Below are 12,515 nucleotides of genomic sequence, written 5' to 3' on the forward strand. Positions count from 1 at the left end.
CGTCTCAGTGGGTTTTGCATTTCCTTCTGTATTTTTTGTCTGATTCCTCTATCATTCCCAGCCCGGGCTGCGGATGACTCTTCTGACTAAGGAGTTTGAATTTTGTCCTGCTGGTGGGGGGAGCTCTTGAAGGATTTCAAAGCAGGGGGACCGTTTGAGGACTGCAGCTCCAGTCTTCGATGAGAGACAGCACATGCAGGAGCAAAACGCAAAGACTCCAGAGAGCAGGGGGTTTGCCCAGGCCTGTGGCCCCGTGTCCCCAGAGTGGCTCAGGAGTGGCTCATACAGCAGACAGTGTGAGGGACAGGGAGGAGTTGGTCCACGTGGTGGCTTCTCTATGGCAACACAGTGAGTAGCTTTAATGGCTACAGACCAGTTCCAGTCCCGGTTTAATTCATCTCCTGGTTATGTAACAATTACAGAAAAAATCTGATGACACTTATCCATCATGGTGTCAGGAAAGGTAGACTATATTCATTTAAACTACTACAATCGGGCTTTACAGTGGGAGAGAGAGACAGGGCTCACCTCTGAATATAGGTTGAATATCCTCTCTGAAATGCGTGGGACAAGAAGTATTTTGGATTTGGAACACTTTTAGATTTTGAAATATTTGCGTAAACATATTGAGATATCTTGGGGTTGGGACTCAAGTTTAAACATATAAAATTCATCCATGTTTTACATATACCTTCTACACCTAGCCTCAAAGTACTTTTATAAAAGTACTTTGTATTGCAGGACTTCAAGTGCAAACCACCCCATGAGATCAGGTGCAAAATTTTCTACTTGTGGCATCATGTTGGCACCCAAGCAGTTTTTGACTTGGAAGTATTTTGGAGGTTAGGTTTTTAGATTAGGGATGCATAACCTGAATAACAAGGACAAGTGGGAGTTATAGCCAAGGAGGAAACTGGAGGACAGTGGATAGAAAATTACTAAAAGAAAGCAACAAAACCAAGATTTTCTTTTTAGAGAGGTTTTTTGTTTGATTGTTTTTGTTTTTGTTTTGTTTTGTGTTTTGTTTGTTTGTTTTTTTGCTATAGGCCACATGTGTTTGCCAGAGAGACAGAAACACACAGAGAGAGAGAGAAAGTGAGAAATCACCCCCCACAGGGGATAGTCACACCGCAATCCCTTCTCCTCATTCTTCCCGGGATTTTGGGCAGGCACACACATACACCCAGAATGAGTTTCAAGCCACAGGGTCTGGGACTTGAACTGCGGTCAGCCTTATGGGAGTCTAGTGCCTTAACCACTAAGCCACCTACTGGCCCAAAACCAAGAGATTTTTGTTAGGCCCACTCAAAGGATTGTTGCTGAGGCAAGCCTGGGTGTTTAGATATTGAAGGTGAGGGATAATGAACTGGATCGGATATGAAGGGAGGAAGATTTTCACTAGACTGACCCAGCACAAACCTTCTTAACCTGGACTAGTGGGCCGAGGACAGCGCAGACCAGGATCTTGACACCTTAGATGAGCCTGGCTAGAGCCACATCAGGGGAGAGTCCTCGTCATAAGGTATTTACCTTCTTCAAGTCTCAGTCCTCCCATCCAATTAATTTTATAGAGAGGATTAACGTGAGAAAATGCCCGTAATGTCTGGGGACCTGTGCCCAGCACATGGGGTGTATTCAGGAGGCTCTTCTTTTTGCCTTTCTTTGCCATATCTGTCTTTGAAGGAAACAAGTTTTTATCTAGACAGGACCACTCTCAATCTCATCTTATCCCATTGGAGAAATAGTCCTCATTTTTCTTAGGTAGTTGAGAACCAGAGAGCAATTCCCACTATTCCCCTAGATGGTAAAATTGTAAGGAAAGGGTGTGAGAACTGGTACCATCTTTGGATACAGAACTTCCGGCTTGTATTGGCCTGCCTTTACCGTTGAACTCTACATTAACATGACTACTTTTCTAGGAAATTCTTGCCCAAGAAGTGTTACTTTATTTCAGGAACTCCTTGAAAATCTATTTATCCAAACAATAGACTACTTAGCTGGCCCTCATTAGGTTAGTAATCTATTTCTTGGAAAAATAGATCACTCAGACATCTGTGTACCCTCTAGTGCTTTAACACTCTCACCTTGCTGTGTCCCCCATGCTTAATCAGTCCATCACAAATTTACCCAATCCCAATTAGTCCCTTCCTTAAAAACTTCCCAGTACTCTGCCCTTGGCCCTCTACTATTCAAGATAGGACTAAAACTCAATGTCGTGGTCTTGCTGCTGCAGAAAGGTGGTCATTACAAGGAGGCGACAACCTCCATCTTCATAGGAATGGTTGCTTTGAGTAACCTGGGCTTCTCTGACCTGAGCGGAAGTCACTGAGGGACCCTGCACCATAATCCAGCCTTTCCTTCCTCAGTTAAAGATGGCTATCAGATACCTCCTGTGCTTGGTTTAAAACTAAAGATCATAAATATCAGGCCTGTCTTTAAATTACCCAAGTGCATATCCATAGCACATGTTCAGCACTATTTGGATGATTTGCTTTGGGGGTAGGGGCAGCATGTGGCAGCAGTTGCCTGGACTAGGAATTGGGCTCTGAGCCAGGACCAGGGAGGGGCGCCCAGACCTGGAAAGCAGGAAGAGCAGGAGCGGGGACCCCCAGTGCTCCTGAACCCACAACATAGTCCCCCCTTTTTTAGCTTTGGGAGGCAGGCGATATTTCCGAGGGCTCACTTTCCCACTTGCACACTCATGTCTCCTCTCAGCAGAGCTGCCGTCAGCCATCTCTGACGAGCTAAGTGCCCACCTGGGAAGTTAGGGAAGCTCTGTATCAGCGAGATCCCAGTGAGGTGCGACTTCTCTCCCTCAGGAAATACTGAGGAGAACGCAAGGCCCGGCCGTGCAGTCTTACATCTTGAGGTTTTGTTGTCAGAGGCATTACGGTGTGTAACCGTTTCCACTCATCTCTGCTTGTGGCCTAAGGAGTGTCCAGGAGGGAATAATGAGTGAGTCCTTGGCTTGTTCCCATCACAAAGAGCCCCAGGAGCAGACACGTGACTCTGCAGGGTTCGAGCCTCCCCAGAAGGCAGATCCAGGGTTTTACCTCCACACTGCACATGTATCAGGAACCACCAGGTAAGAGGAGATGGAGTTGGCAATATTTGTTTTCTCAGCATCTCAAGTCTGGTAAAATGTTTTTTAAAAGGAAAAACAGCCCACAGATCATCCCTTCTTTTCTGCCGGAAACCTTGGGGAAGTTACGTAGAGAACATCTGTCAAGACCCAGGGACGAAAATTCAAAATCATCTGTCTGGAGTAAGTGACAAAAATCCCCAAACAACTAGAACGTCTTTGTAGATTTGTCTCCCTTCACCTGCAGCTCGGCAGCTCTTTCTAGCTTGCCAGCCAGCACGGACAGTTCATCATGCTACTGCATTGAAGGCATACCACACTGATCTTGTTTAACACCTATTTAGAGGATGGCCCACCCAGCAGGTGTGCTGGTTTATCTAGGCGGATGACACATCTTTGAGCAGCCGGGAGGTAGTGGTGTCTGGGTCCATCCCTCATATCCTAACAGCTGCCCGGGCTGTGGACTTGCTCTCAGATAGAAGGAGGATGTTAGGTGTTCCTTCTGTTTTCAACTAAAAAACAAAAAGAAGTGTGATTCAGAACTTGGTCATATTCTTATCCTAATCACGTTCCCATCTGCCCGATGGAAGGGCTGGCGTCTCTTCAGATTCCAGCATTTGGAAATGTGAAGTGAGGGTTTATGGCAGTTGTCAACAAGCCAACAGCAACACTCTAAGGCCTCTGAACCCCAGGCACCCGGAGTGTATGTGGGGAGAGAGGGGAGGGCAGGGGGCAGTGTCTGAGCCCTGGAAAGGCAGCAAGCCCTTCCTCTGTTCTCAGCATCCCAAAGCACATCGGTCCCAGTGGCCCCCCACTACCCTGCTTCCATGCCTCTCTTCCCTTCATCTTGGATGAAATATTTATTGAGCAACTGCTTTGAGTAAGAGAGGGGTTTTGACCTCCTGTAGAGCTGGGCTTCTAGTTTGGGAGACAAAAACAAGCACCTGTGGAATATTTAATAATGATACAAAGGCAGAAGAAGTGATTCAGAAATAATAGTAGCTGTAGGGTTCAGAAAAGAGAAAGATCAGTGTGGGCGGACATGATTAGGACAGGCTTTCCAGAAGATATCAGAATGGGGGATCAACTTCATGTGGACCAAAAGCAGGGGAAAGGCCACCCCAGGAGAGGCGCCCGGAACAAACCAGGGCAGAAGTGAGCAGATGGGTTTGAAGGCAGCTTGGAGAAATGTTGTTCTCTTGAGCCAAGGAGAAATAGGCTGGAAAATCACAGGAAGAGGAATGCTATAGCAAAAGCTGACCTCGCTGGAGGGTCCTGACATCAACAGGCCCACCCCTCCGTTCTGTCCAGCAGAGCCCGTCCCTTGACACTCCTCCCCAAAGCTATGACTGACTTATTTCTTCCAAAGACCTGAAAGAAGAATAGACCTAATTAGCATTAACTTAAGCACTTCATCTTAGTAAGTGGAACCAAGTACTCCAAATACTCTTTAGGTATACTCTGATCCAAACAAACTTATCCTAATGATATGAATTTGTTACAAGGAAAACAGATGCAATAAAAGTTGCAATTCTTTCTTTCACTAAATCAAATTACATGAAACAAAATAGAGCCCAGAGATAGACTCCCCAGATCTGCATTCACTTGGTTTATGACAAAGGTGCCACTACAGAGTGGTGTGGAAAAGATTTATCCTTTTGATAAATGGTGCTGGGTCGATTGAGTAGACATAGCTCAAACCGCAGTTCGAGTCCTGAACCTGATGGCTTAAACTCATGCCGGGCATGTGTGCGTGTGTGCCCAGGATCCCGAGAGGAGATGGGATTGCAACATGGCCATCCCCCCTGGGGGTGGATGATTTCTCACTTTCTGTCTCTCTGTTGCTCTCTGACTTTCTGGCATGCGCACGTACCCCATAGCAAAAACCTCTCCAAAAATAAAGAAAGAAAGAGAAAGGAAGGAAGGAAGGAAGAAAAACACATACTGGGATATCATTTACATTGTCATGGCAAAGAAAATCCTGAAAGTAATCTAAAGTTTGTATTTCTAAAAAAGAATATTTACCTAAATCACGGTACATTCATTCAATAGACTACCACACAACCGTTAAAATAAAAGAAAATAAAATGGAATGTGCCAATAAGGAAAGAATGCCAAAAGAAAATAACTAAAGGTTCATGTATAGAACAGCATGTACAGCATTTTCCATCTGTGTTTAAAAGCTGTTAAATATGAAGGAAAAAAAACTTTTCAGAAGATACAAAAAATAAAACAAAAAACAAATAGCTGCGGTCAGCTCTAGGGAAGGGCCCTAATCTGGAGTACAGGGGACAGCTGACTGGTTTGGGACTAAGAGGCCTCCCTGATGCAGGGCTTTCAGTTCTGAAGCCAGGACAGGACAGTCCCCAGCCACAGAAGTCTTCCGAGGTGACAAACCCACTTGCTTTTCCGTGCCCACCATTTGTGCTGCTTGTCCTTTCTTTCTCTGTTTTCCCGTGTCCAGCCCTGACGTCCTGTCCATCCAAGTCTGTCCAGCAGTGACAACAGCACTGTCTAGTCTTCAGCAGGCTCTTACTGTGTGGGTGTCCATGTGAGACCGTTGTCTCTTTCCTTTCTGTTACCCAACGTGGGGGTCATAATACTCACCATTTGCCACTGAGAACACTGAGATTCACAGGATTAAAGTTGCCCAGAGTCAGCTCATGAAGGGCCGGTACTTTTGCTCTCTCCGGAAAGTGTGAGCCTAGAACACTCATGCCCCGGTGTAGCCGAGCAATGCAGATAGATGGCTTTTACAGAAGATTTTACAGGGCCACACTGCCAATTGTTGATATGTAGATGTAGATAGTGGCTATAATAGAAATCCTACATAATACATGGAGATTTATATGAGTTCGCTTCTAAATCCACACTGAACCTTCTAAGAATATAAAGCTATAATCAGTTTCAAGGTAGAGCAGTAGAAAGGGAGAGAGAAAGGAGGGAAAGGGGGGAAAGGAGGGAGGGAGGAAGGAAAAAAGGGGGGTCAGACAGATGGAGAGAAGGAGGGAAAAGTTTGGGGCAATTATTATTTTAACCCAGAAGAATTTTATAAATGGCTGAAGTTTCTACCCACCTTCTGCCGAAAGGGGTCACTAATTCTGATGACTACTCTTCCGAATTACCTGAATGAAAAGAGACTCACCCTGCTGGGAGTTTTCCCGCTGGCTTTATATCTCTGGAGCAAAGGCTGTCAGACTGTCAGGGCATCTACTTTTTATGGTTTATTGAGCCTGGGGCACATGGACTCCAGTGAGGGAAAGCATTAATCAAGCCCGTGGCCAGATTCCAGCCATATTCGATCAGAGTTGGGATGCGGCAGAAGTGCAGGGACTCCAGAGAGCAAAGGACGGCTATCTGATCCCACCTCCTGCCCTCCAAGGGCCAGCACCAAGAAGATAAAATAACTGTCTCAGATGAAAAGTTTATGATTTATCATCGTGTGTGTGTGTGTGTGTGTGTGTGTGTGTGTGTGGTTATTCACTGAATAGAAAACGCTGCTCGGAAGAACTTGTTTTGTGTTGTTTTTAAGGAGTGGAGTTGGGGAAACAAATAGCTCTGTAACAATAAGCAGAATCGTAAGACACCAGCCCTCCAAGCTTGAGAAACATGCTAGGTACATGTACATGCTCGCCCAATATCTCGAAAGGAGGGAGAGACGGGAGAAGGGATTGTGGCATGACTGTTCCCCATGGGGATGGGATGCTTTCTCTGTCCTCTCTCTCTTTTTCTTTCTCTGTGTCTCTCTCCAGCGAGCATACACACCATCTGGCAAAAATTTTAAAAAGAAAGAAAAAGAGAAAGCACTTCCCAGAAACTCAGGCTCTTGCTTTTTCTGTGTCGGGATGGCATTCATTGTGGGGATGTTCTGGAGAGGTCGGTGTTTGCCAAGCGTGTAAAATACTGAAGATTAACGCACGGTCACGAATAAGAAGATTCTCACACTGCTCCTCATGCAGGTGTAGATTTCGCCAATGTGCAAAGTAGAAACACATTTAGCAAATGATTGTGGTCTTCGAGGAAGTTCTCTTTTCTACTTTATCAGGCAAGTTTACAGAGAGCAGCTTTTATAAGGTACATAGCCAAAAAAAAAAAAAAAAAAAGATGGGGGGAGATCAATTCTACTGCTGAGAGAAAATCTAAGTCAATTTTATAGATCCGCACCCACATGAAATCCACATAAGTACAACATTTTGGAGATACTGCTTAAAAGAAACATCATAGCACATATCAGAATAAGTCAAATTGCTATATGTTTACAGCTCAATAAATGGAAACTATCCGAGGTCTTTACTGAAATCAATTTCCTTCGTGTCTAACAGAAGCGTCCATGGGATTCCAGTAGTACTTTAAAAATATCTCACACAACAGTGTTCCCAAGGAACGGAAGGCAGGAAAGCCTGGCGGCCCAAATTTCCATCTGTGCCCATCAAGGTTCCCATTGATTTTCCCTGAACAAGCTGTTTCGTTCAATTCACACTGATTAACCTCAGCCCAATCACTGAAAACCGCAGTCCTGGGATGAAGGTTTTAATTGTCTTCTTAATGTACTGGGAAGGTCACTGGGGAAATTGAACACAAAAGGTTTCCTATAGGATGTGCTGAACATACAAAGACACTGGGCAGTTTGCACCTCAGGAATCGCAGTCTCAGACGGACTTTGCTGTCTTCTCTTTTCTGGTGGAGCGTGCTATTTTCTTTCTCCAGCGATATTTATGTAGATGTCAACAGTATCCTTGCCTCTGAGTAAGTATTGCTTTTCTATGGGGCTCTGACATGAAAAAGACATTTCGAGCAGAACTCTAGTACTTGTTGAGTCCTCTGTAGGAAGGATGAGATCTGGGTGCACGATGTCTGGGAGTGCTGGGCTGGCCCTGTAGCTTGGTGGTTAAGGGAGCTGGATCCCATATGGCCAACTACACTTAGATCCCAGCCGTAGTGGCTTGAAAAAAACACTCGGGGAACTTCCGTGCACATTCTAAATCCCGACAAGAAGGAGGAGTGGAGGGAGGTTCTTTCTCAGTCGCTCCTGGTGATGCATATGCCCTCTGGCAATGAAAAGAACAAAAAATTATGGGAGTGCCAAAAACTCAATGATCAGGGACCAGCAGTTAGCGTAATGGCTGTATCGCTGGACTCCCATGTAGGCGACCATGCTTCAAGTCCCAGACCTGGTGGCTTGAAACTCAGGCCAGGCGCGTGTGTGTGCCTGCCCAAGATCCCAAGAGGAGAATGGAGGAAAAGGGAATGCAGCGTGGCCATCCCCCCCTGGGGGGTGATTTCTTGCTTTCTGTCTCTCTGTCTCTCTCTGTCTGTCTGGCGAGCACACGCCCCCTATAGCAAAAACCTCTCCAAAAAAATAAATAAAAGAAAGAAAAAAAAAACTCAATGATCAAAATAGTGTTCTAAGGTAATGTTATTAAAAATCAAAATGAATGTTACAGTAGAAGAATTCAGCTCAGCAGGAGGGCACGGCTGAGAGTGAGATGAACTGCAATGCTGGAAAGCACATGGCCAGCCACAGGTTCAGGTCCTAAGGTGGCCCTGAAAGCTTGGCAGGGGCACGTGTACCCAAGGTCCTGACAAACTGGAGAACCAGGGAAAGGGATCATGGTGGGATGAGACCCTATCAAAGGGCTCTCTCGGGACCAGCAGGTAGCATAATGGCTATGTCACTGAACTCCCATGTAGTTGACTGTGGTTCAAGTCCCAGACCTGGTGGCTTAAATTCATGCCAGGCGCGTGTGCATGTGTGCCCAAGATCCCAAGAGGAAAATGGAGGAGAAGGGATTGTGGCGTGGCCATCCCCCCTGGGGGGTGATTTCTCGCTTTCTGTCTCTCTGTCTCTCTCTATCTGTCTGGTGAGCACACGTGCCCTAAAGCAAACACTTCTCAAAAAAAAAAAGAAAAAAAAAGGGCTCTCTCTCTCTCTCTCTCTCTCACACACACACACACACATACATGTGCATGCACTCACTAACATGAACAAAATAAATGAATTTTTTTTAAAAAGTACTCACAGCAAAGAAAATATCAATGTTTTCATGGCTTGACCTTGAGGTCATAAGCAGTGGTGGTCATAAGTAGTTCTTCATGCTTCTCAAAACAAGATAGGATTTGCTTCCTGGCCCTGTCATGTTCGTGGGTAGGGCCACGTAACTACTGTATTTCTCATCAATATGTTCCAAACAGAAGTGGTGAGTGTTACTTCTGGGACAAGCACATGGCCGCCAGTTCGAGACGCGCCTGAGTACTCTTTTTCTCTCACCGCTGCTGGTACATTTCCAGACCAGCGAAATTGTGCTGGCGCATCCCTGAATGACTAGGTTAAGCAGACTCCCCTCCAGATCCACAATGGACTTGTAACATGAGTGAGAAATACATCTTTCTATTTCAAGTCACTTAGGTTCAGGGTGGGAGTGGGGATGGAGTGTTAGTTACAGCAGTTAACCAAGCCTGTACTAACTGATACTGATAAGATTCTCAATAGGGACCTTGTGGAAAAGCAACTGAAAAAAGCTGTCTCTAACATCTAGTCATAGAGCCAAATCTCCTTCTAGTCCAGAAAGACAAAAGTGCTTCTGCTTTCTTTCCCTCCTCTCCTATAGATTTTATTCTTAAGACTGAGGGCTTTGGAAATGGACAAATATAGACCTGAAAACTTATTTTACCTCTTACAAGTAGGATTTAAGACACTTCATGACCCAAAAATCCTTCATTGCCAATTCTATAAAACAAAGTTAGAAATACCTCCCACATAGAGTAGTTGTGAATCTAGTGAGATAACATGAAAGCACCTGTCACGGAGTCCACAATTACTACATTTTAATCCCAAATCATATGCGATATGCTCCTGTTAAAAAATACCAAAAAAGCCAGAACCAGCAGATGGCATAGTGGTTACATCGATGGGTTCCCACATGGGTTCCCACATGGCCATGCACAGTTTGAGTCCCAGATCCAGTGCTTGAAAATTATGCTGGGTGCATGTGTGTGCGTACCCAAGATCAAAGGAAGAGAATGGAAGAGAAGAGACTGGAGCATGGCCATCCCCATGAGGGGTGATTTCTCACTTCCTCTCTCATCCGCTCTGTCTCTGTCTCCCTCTCTCTTTCTCCAGCAAGCACACAGGCCCTATGACAAAAACCATTTAAAAAATAATAATTAAGAAAATTATATATATATATATATGGATATATGGATATATATATATATACATATATATATATATCCTCTATACTCCTCTTTGGTTTCCATAAACAAACTGTAACCTCACTGAGATAATGCTGCTTTTTGGTTGGTTGCTAGGTTACAACCGATCACAGCAGCTAGACTTCAGTCACTGGTATTCCACCTGGTAAACCGCGTTAATGCAGACAAACTTCAGAACGTAACCAACCCAAGTTGTTTTCGACTTCATTCCTTCACTTTCATTTTTGTATGTCACTTTCCCTTTCCAGAACTTAAAATACTAAATTGACCGTGAGTTACCCAGAGTTGCTCGGAAGTTGGTCCAGGAAACTACACAATTCGAATCATGTTAAGATTTGCTCAGTTAAACTTCACTAAATTAAATTGTCTGGGTTTTTTCTTACAAGGCTCCTTGAATGGTCTCTGCACCATTCCCCATCAGGAGGTCCAGAAGTTTGCATTTTAACAGCACTCCAGGTGGTTTTGCAGAGAACTGCCTTAAGAAGCCCTGGGCTCTTCACTCCCTAGGGGTCATCACCAGCCTACTCCAGGGCCTGGATTCTTGCTGCATACATAAATTTACCTTCTTGGCTAAGACAACTCAGGAGGAGAATCAGTATCAAGGCAGTTTGCAAGAACCTAGAAAAGTGGGAGAATAGTGTAGCTTTGAAAATCCAGAGTTCTGCCAGACTGACATCTGTCACCTGGCCTAATGCATTCTGAGGAAAAGCAGCCATAATACTAAGACCTAAATGCTCATGCCCTCATCCATTCACATGCTGACGTCAGCCCCAAGGTGATGTAGTAAAAGAAAAGTCCTTGGGAGGTAATTAGGAGCCCTCACAAATAGGATGAATGCTCTTTTGAAAGAGGCCTAAAAGAGATGTCAGCCCTTTCCCCATGTGAAGGACATGGGACACAGTGAGAAGATGCTGTCTGTGAACCAGGACTCAGGCCCACACCAGACATCAGATGCCTAGACCCTTTATCTTGGACTTTCCAACCTCCAGAACTGTACGAGGGCGAGATTCCAAGTAGCTGGGCACTAATCTATTAGTGTGGGGCACGTTTATGGATTTCTTAATGAGAATAAACATTCTTACTCCCTAAACTTTAAGGATTGCTAGTCAGGGGTATTTATCACATCTCAGTCCATCTGAGTTGCTATAACAAAATACCAAAACCATAATAATTAGTCTTGGGTGGTTTATAATCAACAGAAATTTATTTCTCACAGTTCTGGGGGCTGAAAAGCCCAATATCAAAACACAAAGGATTCGATGCCTGGTGCAGTCCCATAACCTGGTTTGTAGATGGCGTCTCCCACTGCCTTCATGGCCAGAGCCCTTCTGCAGTTAACCTTGATTGAAAGGGCCAGTGACAGGATCAGCAGTTAGCGTAATGGCTATGTCACTGGACTACCATGTAGCTGACTGTGGTTTGAGTCCTGGACCGGGTGGCTTAAACTCACGCTGGGCGCGTGTGTGTGCCCAAGATCCAGAGAATGGAGGAGAAGGGATTGTGGTGTGGTCATCCCCCCTAGGGGGTGATTTCTCTCTTTCTGTCTCTCTGTCTCTCTGTCTTTCTGGTGAGCGCACGTGCCCTATAGCAATAAACCTCTCAAAAAAAAAAAAAAAAAAAAAAAAAAAAAAGGGCCAGTGAAATGTGATAACATCAACCTATTGATAGGAAATTCAGGCTCTTGAGTGGCATTTCTCTGTCATTTAAGCAGATGTCTCTGAAATAGTTCTTCTAAGTAAATGCCAGTTTTTGTCCTCTTTAGAAATTCAAGGCATAGTTGTTTGAACGAAAGCAGCAGTTGATACCCTGATAGACTAAGAGCTGAGTGAGACTGACTAATGGAAGTCTACAGAGCCAGGGATGCCCCAGGGTGCTTGGATTCACTGGAACACTCATGCTCCTGGCTCAACATGGAAAACGCAGAGATGCCCCTGTGTCACTCAGACTCGGCCTCCATCATCACACGGCGCTCACCGTGTTCTCCATCATCCCATGGGGTTCCTCCTGTGCATCTGTCTTCACGTGGCTGTCTTCTCACAGAGACACCAATTACACAGGATCACACCTGCATGACCTCATCCTAACCAGTTACACCTGCAATGAACCTACCGCCAAATGAGATTGCATTCTGAGGTTCTGGGGTTGTCCCTCTTCGTTTGTAGTTTTATTTTCCATGACTTGTTATCCATGGTCAACCATTACCCAAAAATATTAAGTAGCA

This window comes from Tupaia chinensis, unplaced genomic scaffold, assembly GCF_000334495.1.
Source record: "Tupaia chinensis unplaced genomic scaffold, TupChi_1.0 Scaffold000096_1, whole genome shotgun sequence".
Taxonomy (NCBI): domain Eukaryota; kingdom Metazoa; phylum Chordata; class Mammalia; order Scandentia; family Tupaiidae; genus Tupaia; species Tupaia belangeri.